Below are 8,485 nucleotides of genomic sequence, written 5' to 3'. Positions count from 1 at the left end.
AATTCAGGACGGCCCAATACACGCTCGCAGAAAGGTATTTTCAAACCACTTGTTCCCAAGGATGGAACATGCAGGTATGATAAAAACTTCAAGTTTGTGAACTTTGCTGCTGCTAAAGAACCAAGAGATTTAACAGAAGCTTTAAGTGATAGAAATTGGAAACATGCTAGGGAGATGGAGTATGATGCACTTATGAGAAATCGAACTTGGCATCTACTTCCACCTAAACGAGGGATAAATGTTATAGATTGTAAATGGGTATGCAAAATAAAAAGGAATTCTGATGGCACCATAGATAGGTATAAAGCTAGACTAGTTGCTAAAGGGTTTAAACAACGCTATGGTATTGATTATGAGGACATCTTTAGTCTTGTTGTGAAAGCAGCTACTATCAGGTTTGTTTTGTCCATTGTTGTCTCCAGGGGATGGAGCCTTCGTCAATTGGATGTACAGAATGCGTTCTTACATGGCGTTCTTGAGGAAGAGGTCTATATGCGACAGCCACCCGGTTTTGTGGATGGCACTAAATCACAACATGTGTGTAAACTGGACAAAGCTCTGTATGACTTGAAACAGGCACCCAGGGCTTGGTACTCTAGATTGAGTATGAAACTGCAACAACTTGGCTTTCGACCCTCAAAGGGAGATACCTCTTTATTCTTCTTCAAGAAAGGAAAGGTGATCATATTTATGCTCATTTATGTAGATGATATAATTGTTGCTAGCTCATCACAAGAAGCCACCTAAGCTTTACTTGAGAATTTGAAAAGTGAGTTTGCTCTTAAGGACTTGGGAGAACTAAGTTACTTTCTGGGTATTGAAGTAAAAAGGCACATGATGGTATTCCGCTAACCCAAGAGAAATATGCTAGAGACATAATCAAGCGTGTAGGCATGAAGGATTGCAAACCCGCAAGCACACCTTGTCTACAACTGAAAAATTATCATTGCATGAAGGAGAAAAGTTAAGTCCAGAAGAGGGAACCAAGTACAGGAGTATAGTTGGTGCACTCCAATATTTAACCTTAACAAGGCCTGACATATCTTACTCTGTTAATAAGGTTTGTCAGTTCTTGCATGCTCCTACATCTCTACACTGGACAACTGTAAAGAGGATATTGAGATATATTCAAGGAAGTGCTGGAACGGGTCTCAGAATATGTAAGTCACCTTCAACGACAGTAAGTGCTTTTTCTGATGCAGATTGGGCAGGATGTCCTGATGATAGAAGATCTACTTGTGGGTTTGCTGTGTTCTTTGGTTCTAACCTCATATCATGGAATGCAAAGAAACAAGCAACAGTTTCTCATTCTAGCACTGAAGTAGAATACAAGTCTCTTGCAAATGCAACAGCTGAGGTAATGTGGGTAGAAACCCTACTAGATGAGTTGGGCGTCGAAAGACCACATATATCCTGTCTTTGGTGTGATAATCTTGGAGCAACATATCTTTCTACTAACCCTGTGTTTCATGCAAGGACAAAACACATACAAATTGATTTTCATTTTTTAGAGAAAGAGTTGCAAGGAAATTGTTAGAAATCAGATTTATTCCAACAGGAGATCAAGTTGCTGATGGTTTTACAAAACCTCTACAAGTTCGACAACTACAAGCTTTCAAGAACAATCTAAACCTTGGCATGTTCAGATTGAGGGAGGATGTTAAATGATAGGCTAGTAGTTGTAACGTGACATGTGTGTCACGGTGTAGTTGTGTGCGTGTGTGAGATTGTAACTGATAGGCAGGTTGTTAGATGGATTTGATCTCTATCTTTTGTATAGTCTTGGACTAGGGGTCAAGCCAACAACAACATGCCGATGATGTACTTGTGCTCTATATAAACACGTACGTGTCCTTGCCTAAGGTGCATACGCTTCCACCAATTCTTTCACTAATAGCCTATTTGCTGGACCAGTTCTAAAATTGGCATGGTGTTTGTTGTTCCTGTCTAGATTAGTGCATATCAAATGTCAGCAAGGAGCACAATTAAGTTCACTTGAGTTTATGGTGCACAACACAACATATCTGATTTCACATTAATCTTCATACCATCACACACCACAATCTTGCTCAAAACTTCATACAACAGAAACATACAAACGAAATGCAAGTAGAACCAACTAAAGTGCCAAGAAAGTTGCTGAAAATCGTACCTGGACTTGAGAGACAACACACTGAGCAGATGAAACAGCGAACCAAACTTGATGATCAACTGACCGGTGCAATTTCTGAGAAAAGAAACGAAAATCCAGGTCATCATATGAAGGAGACATAAAAACACCTGATGAGAAGAATAATGATAATTTCGACGATAGATGGTCGTTCATGTTTAACACTATCATTGAAATCTTGGATCTGAGAGAGATAGAGCTTTCGGGCAGAAAGTTTACCTGGGCTAAGAAGGCGTGATGAGAAGAATAATGATAATTTCGACGGTAGATGGTCGTTCATGTTTAACACTATCATTGAAAGCTTGGATCTGAGAGAGATAGAGCTTTCGGGCAGAAAGTTTACCTGGGCTAATGCGATGCCAAATCCGACTTTTGAAAAGTTGGATCGAGTCCTGGCTAGTGTAGAATGGGAGCAGAAATTTCCCTATGTAACAGTCCAGGCGCTTTCGCGTGGTATTTCTGACCACACGCCTTTATTTCTCAATTCTGGGGAACCCACCCACTTGGGAAATAAGAATGTTTTTTCCTTCGAGCTAGCCTGGTTTTAGAGAGAAGGCTTCTTGGATCTCATAGCCAGAGAATGGGCTAAGGATGCAGGAGGTAGGTCTGCGCTTGAGCGTTGGCAGAATAAAAATAGGCACTTGAGAAGTTTCCTCCGTGGGTGGGCTAAGCATCTCAGCGGGGCGTATAAGATTGAAAAGGAACAACTCCTTACACTTATACAGTCCCTAGATATAAGAGCAGAAACCACGGTCCTGCCAGCCTCGGAGCTTCATGACACGCTTGATGCGGAGATGAGGCTGAAAGGGCTCCTTCGTGAGGAAGAGTTAAAGTGGGCACTCCGGGCCAAGGTCCGACAAGCTATCCAGGGGGACGCGAACACACAATTCTTCCACATGATCGCTAATGGTAAACATAGAAAGAAGAGGATCTTTCAGCTTGAGCAAGATGAGGGAACGATTCTTGGATAGGAAAACTTAAAGCTATATATTACTGAGTATTACAAGCAGCTGTTTGGGCCTCCAGAGGACAACTGTGTGTCGCTGAATGAGTCTAGGATTGAGGATGTGCCTCAACTTATGGCTGTTGAGAATGATATTTTAGCTGCTCCTTTCTCTGAGAAAGAGGTGTTTGAGGCCATTTCCCAGATGAAGAATAATAAGGCTCCTGGCCCGGATGGTTTCCCGGCTGAGTTTTATAAGAAGTGTTGGCATATTATTAAAGGAGATTTGTTGCCGCTGTTCCATGATTTATTCTCTGGCCAACTTCACCTTTTTCAGCTGAATTTTGGAACGATAACCCTTCTCCCCAAGAAGACAGAAGCAGTGAGAATAGAGCAATTCCGGCCTATTTGTCTTCTTAATGTTAGTTTCAAAATTTTTACCAAGGTTGGGACGAATAGGCTCACACAGATTGCGCATACTATGGTGCAACCTACTCAAACTGCTTTCATGCCGGACAGGAACATCCTCGAAGGGGTGGTGGTCCTTCATGAAACGCTCCACAAGATTCACTCGAAAAAACTAGATGGAGTGGTTTTTAAGGTGGATTTCGAGAAAGCGTACGATAAAGTCAAATGACCTTTCCTTCAACAGGCATTACGCATGAAGGGTTTTGATGAAGCTTGGCGACGCCAAGTTGAATCTTTCACGCAAAAAGGGAGTGTTGGAATTAAAGTGAATGACGACATAGGTCATTATTTCCAGACTCACAAGGGCCTCCGGCAAGGTGATCCAATGTCTCCTATTCTGTTCAACATCGTAGTTGACATGTTGGCAATTTTGATAGGCAGGGCAAAGGAGGCCGGTCAGGTGGGTGGCTTGGTGCCTCATCTAGTTGATGGTGGTGTATCCATCCTGCAGTACGCTGATGATACAATCATCTTTATGGAGCACGACTTGGCAAAAGTGATAAATATGAAGCTGATGTTATGCTTATTTGAACAATTGACCGGTTTGAAGATTAATTTCCATAAAAGCGAGTTGTTCTGTTTTGGTAGAGCCAAAGAGGAACAAGAGGCTTATAAGCAATTGTTTGGATGTGAATTGGGAGCTCTACCTTTTACTTACCTAGGTATTCCCATTCACCATCGTAAGCTGACAAACAGAGAATGGAAGTGTATCGAGGATCGGTTTGAGAAGAAACTGAGCTGATGGAAGGGCAAACTCATGTCTTATGGAGGTCGATTGATTCTTATTAATTCGGTGCTCACGAGTATGCCTATGTTTCTCTTATCCTTCTTTGAAGTACCAGTTGGGGTTAGGAAAAGGCTGGACTTCTATCGGTCCCGTTTCTTCTGGCAGAGTGATGAACTTAACAGAAAGTACTGACTAGCCAAATGAGATGTCATTTGTAGACCAAAAGACCAAGGGGGTCTTGGTATTGAGAATCTTGAAGTCAAGAACAGATGCCTTCTCAGTAAGTGGCTATATAAGTTAGCTTCCGAAACTAAGGCAACTTTGGCGCAGATCCTTCGTAGCAAGTATCTGCACTCTAAGACGCTGTCGCAGGTGACAGCGAGACCGACTGACTCGCCGTTTTGGAAGGGGCTTATGAGATTCAAAGCTACTTTCTTTAATAGAACAAAGTTTATTGCCGGTAATGGCAACAACACCCGCTTCTGGGAGGATACTTGGCTGGGTGAAACTCCTTTGGCGCTTCAGTATCCGTCTCTGTATCGTGTTGTGCAGCGACATGATGCTTTGGTTGCCTCGATTTTGCAGTCTACTCCCCTAAACATTCAGTTTAGGAGGGTGCTTATTGGCGACCGATGGGAAGCATGGATTCATCTGGTGAGTAGACCGATGGAGGTTCAGCTTACTCATCAGCCCGATCAGTTGAGTTGAAAGCTTACTAGGAATGGTGAATTCACTGTAAAGTTGATGTATATTGATGTCATCAACTCTACTGTTGTTCCTAGCTCCAAACATGTTTGGAATGTCAAGGTTTCTTTAAAAATCAAAGTGTTTATGTGGTTTGTACATAAACAAGTAATCTTAACAAAAGATAATTTGGTTAAACGCAACTGGACAGGATCTACTAGGTGTAGTTTCTGTGATCGGGATGAAACTATCAAGCATCTATTCTTTGATTGCCCGTTGGCGAGAGTGTTGTGGCGAACGGTGCAAATTGCCTTTAACATTACTCCTCTGAACTCAGTCATGTCGTTATTTGGAATGTGGCTTGTTGGGATAGAGTCCAAAACAGCTAGACAAATTCGCGTAGGAGCATGTGCGTTGTTATGGGCAATTTGGAACTGCAGAAATTATTTGGCTTTTAACAGAACAACAACTATTCATTTTTTGCAGGTGTTATTCCGAGCTACTGCGCTAATCCGTATGTGGTCCTTACTCACTCCGGCGGAGGCCAGGGAGCGTTTGGTTACTGGATCTGCCTGGTGGGAGACGGTAGCGCGAGATATCTTCAACCGGTTTGGCTGGCGGTCATGTAATAGGATAGGCGATTAGTTTGCCTATCCTCTCTTTTGCCAGCCGGTTGTGGCCTTTGGGCTATGTTGCTTTCGGCTTTGTGGCTCTTTATGAGCTAGCCTTTTATCTGTTTGCACACGGTAAGACCTTATTAAACTACTTTATTTATTTATAAATGTGGCCGTATGCATCTTTCTAATGCAGAGACCGAGGAGTCCCCCTTTTCGAAAAAAAACACCTGATGAGTGTGAATGAACCGATACAAGTAGGAATCCAAGAACAACACACAAACACTCATGCATACACATGAAGACACAACGAACCGTACCTTGACGGCGATGATGGGCGGAACGCAGAAACATGAACAAGACCAGCAATCGATGAACAACTAGAAATTTGGTACTCACATAACAACCACTTGCTAACATACAACATACACGAGCAGTAAGCATGGCAGCAACACATCCGGAAAAGAAAAGAACACCTTGGCTTAATGGAGGGAGGATTACCTCCATGGTAGCCTACAAGCAGAGCATAGTAGTGGCTGGACTAAGGTGGAAGGACAAACAGGCGAGGACAATGATGCGCGTATATATGAAGGAGATGGTAAACAACAGAGCGATTAGGTCCAAATCATGAGCAGTAGATGCTAATAAGCATCAAACATCAAACATGAAAGGAAGTATAATTCTAAAATAATATTGGCACAAAACATTATCAAAGCTCTGTAGGTTTTCACTGACTCTGGGAAGATGGTGGACTCAGTACAGAAAATTTGAAATGGCAAGAGAAATCAAATGTATAAAATAAACAACGCTGCTATATATCAACATGCAACTGGCGTTTAAACTAAGACATAACATTTACACATCTCAAATTATTAAGATCTGGTACAAACAAACAAAATTCAGAGGATAGACCTGTTGTCTTCCAATTTTGTCTTCAGTTCCTTCTTGTTCTCCCACAATAGAATGCAATGCAGCTTCTGCTCGTTCATGCACAAAGCATTTGCAATAATAAGTCAGTATGGGCAAATATTATTGTGGCCAAGCATGAAGAAAAGAGAAGTTCGGTTAACCAAGAAGACTAAAAAAACATGTATCATCTCATTAAAAACATTCAGGTCACTAAATGGAAGAAATAAGAACAGAAAAGTTATGTTAACCAAAAAACCAGAAAATGGAGCTTTCCTTAGATCGAAGGTAAAGGACAATGCTATAGAATAGTGAATACAAAAATCACAATAACAAATCTCTTTCAAGCAAACCAAATCAAAATCTGCACAGTGTGAGACTGCGGCTAGAACAAAATTATGTTGGCAAGCTCCTTTATTTATGTAAAACTGAATTCTATTTGTGTGGTATCTTGACTGCAAGCTATATCTGCTATTGAACATTATTTCTTCAATGCAAACAAAGACAAAAAAGACTATCCAGGTTACATAATTGTCTTTCTACAACCATCCTTTTCTATCTTCCATCACAATGAGAAAATATCTTGAATCAAAATAACAGTAAGCTTGAAGCAAAATACATGAAGATGGTGAAATCTGATCCATCTGGTCTCCTATGTAGGTAATAGATATTGGATCCTCTCTCGTTTGGTTGCCACACAAAAAACATCAATTAAGCATCCAGAAGTAGTGATCCTTAAAACTTTCCCTAAACAAAAAGAAGAAATCAAATAGATGCGCGTAAAATAATTACATGAAAATAGGACTAATAGACATAGTTTTAAATAGCCGGCTATAGCCTTTTCAGTAGGGTGCCGCTAAATGATCGCCTTCATAAATAGCCCGCTATAGCTGATTTGGAGGCTCGCCGCTATTTCCCATAGCCCGCTATTTAAAACATTGAGTTAGCTTGGAGTTCCTACATTTGACAGCAAAAGGTAAGACTGAGCTAAGGGTTTGCTTCTTTAAGTAACTGTGCACTGTACATGTTGAAGCATGTGGAAATTGAATAATACTGACCTATCTGGGATGTGGGCATTTTTTTAGGCGAGGGCAGCAATAACTTAAGAGTGGCCTTGAAACCTAAAGTGCTCACTGCCCTCAGGCTGTAAGCCATATGACAGTAAATCATGAAGAGCATATTATTACTAAATCAAAGTTATTATTCCAATTTATTTTAATTAAAGGAAACTCCTTCGCTGATCACATTTTTTCAATGATAGCGTATATAAACTTGTTAGGGTGCTCTGTATAATGCAGTTTACAATCATGATGATCAGTTAAATTGTTCAAATGTTTTGCGAACCAATCACCAGTCCCTGTGAACTATGGATATTTGAGAAAAGAGATTCCTTGTCGAATAATCCTATAAGAATAGTGAATGAAGAGAGAACATACATGTGGGATTCAGAGACATGATGATCAGGAAGATGTGCACGAGAAGAGAGATGGGGAGGATGACTATACCTGCAGCAATTAGACACCACGACCACGAGCTGGTCGCTCCCCTGGAGCTCAGAGTTGGACTCCAGCTTCAACCTTGAGACAATCTGCAGTAAGCAAACGGAAGCAAGGTGAGCAAACCGTCAAACAGATGGCGGGCACTAAAAGAATTGAGAAACATTATGGCCATTTATTGGTGACTGTAAAATATGATGGGTCTTTGCTAGGATAGGATTTTGGAAGTAATCATGTCAGTATCAAAGGCGGCAAGAATTTATTTTATTTGTCGTGTTCTTCGCTACCTCTATCATCACATCCTCCATAATTTGGATTTTCATTAGCTGAACAAAGCTTAGCGCACACTTCAACACCATCAGGCACCTTGTAACTTATGTAAATGTGCACTTAAAAAATTCAAAGCATTAAGCCACAATCTCCACCATCCAGGAAGAAATGGATTAAAGAGCGGGTGGACCATGGTCCTGAATCTCC

At 41.1% G+C, this 8,485-nt stretch overlaps 1 long non-coding RNA gene across 2 annotated transcripts; it reads right to left on the bottom strand.

The window, feature by feature from the left end:
• Positions 1-1,896: 1,896 nt before the first annotated feature.
• Positions 1,897-8,104, bottom strand: LOC125521809. 2 transcript variants are annotated; one of them, XR_007289454.1, is made up of 4 exons: positions 8,018-8,104; positions 7,132-7,259; positions 6,108-6,583; positions 1,897-2,227 (listed from the first exon to the last, which is right to left on the bottom strand). It is a non-coding gene; the product is annotated as an uncharacterized LOC125521809 (long non-coding RNA). The 2 variants fall into 2 exon arrangements; XR_007289453.1 differs by lacking the exon at positions 7,132-7,259 and having other exon boundaries at positions 8,018-8,101.
• Between the last annotated feature and the right edge of the window lie 381 nt (positions 8,105-8,485).

Source organism: Triticum urartu, chromosome 7 (genome assembly GCF_003073215.2).
Source record: "Triticum urartu cultivar G1812 chromosome 7, Tu2.1, whole genome shotgun sequence".
Lineage (NCBI taxonomy): Eukaryota > Viridiplantae > Streptophyta > Magnoliopsida > Poales > Poaceae > Triticum > Triticum urartu.
The sequence above is the reverse complement of the archived record's forward strand: the minus strand, read 5'-3'. Positions and strand labels throughout refer to the sequence as shown.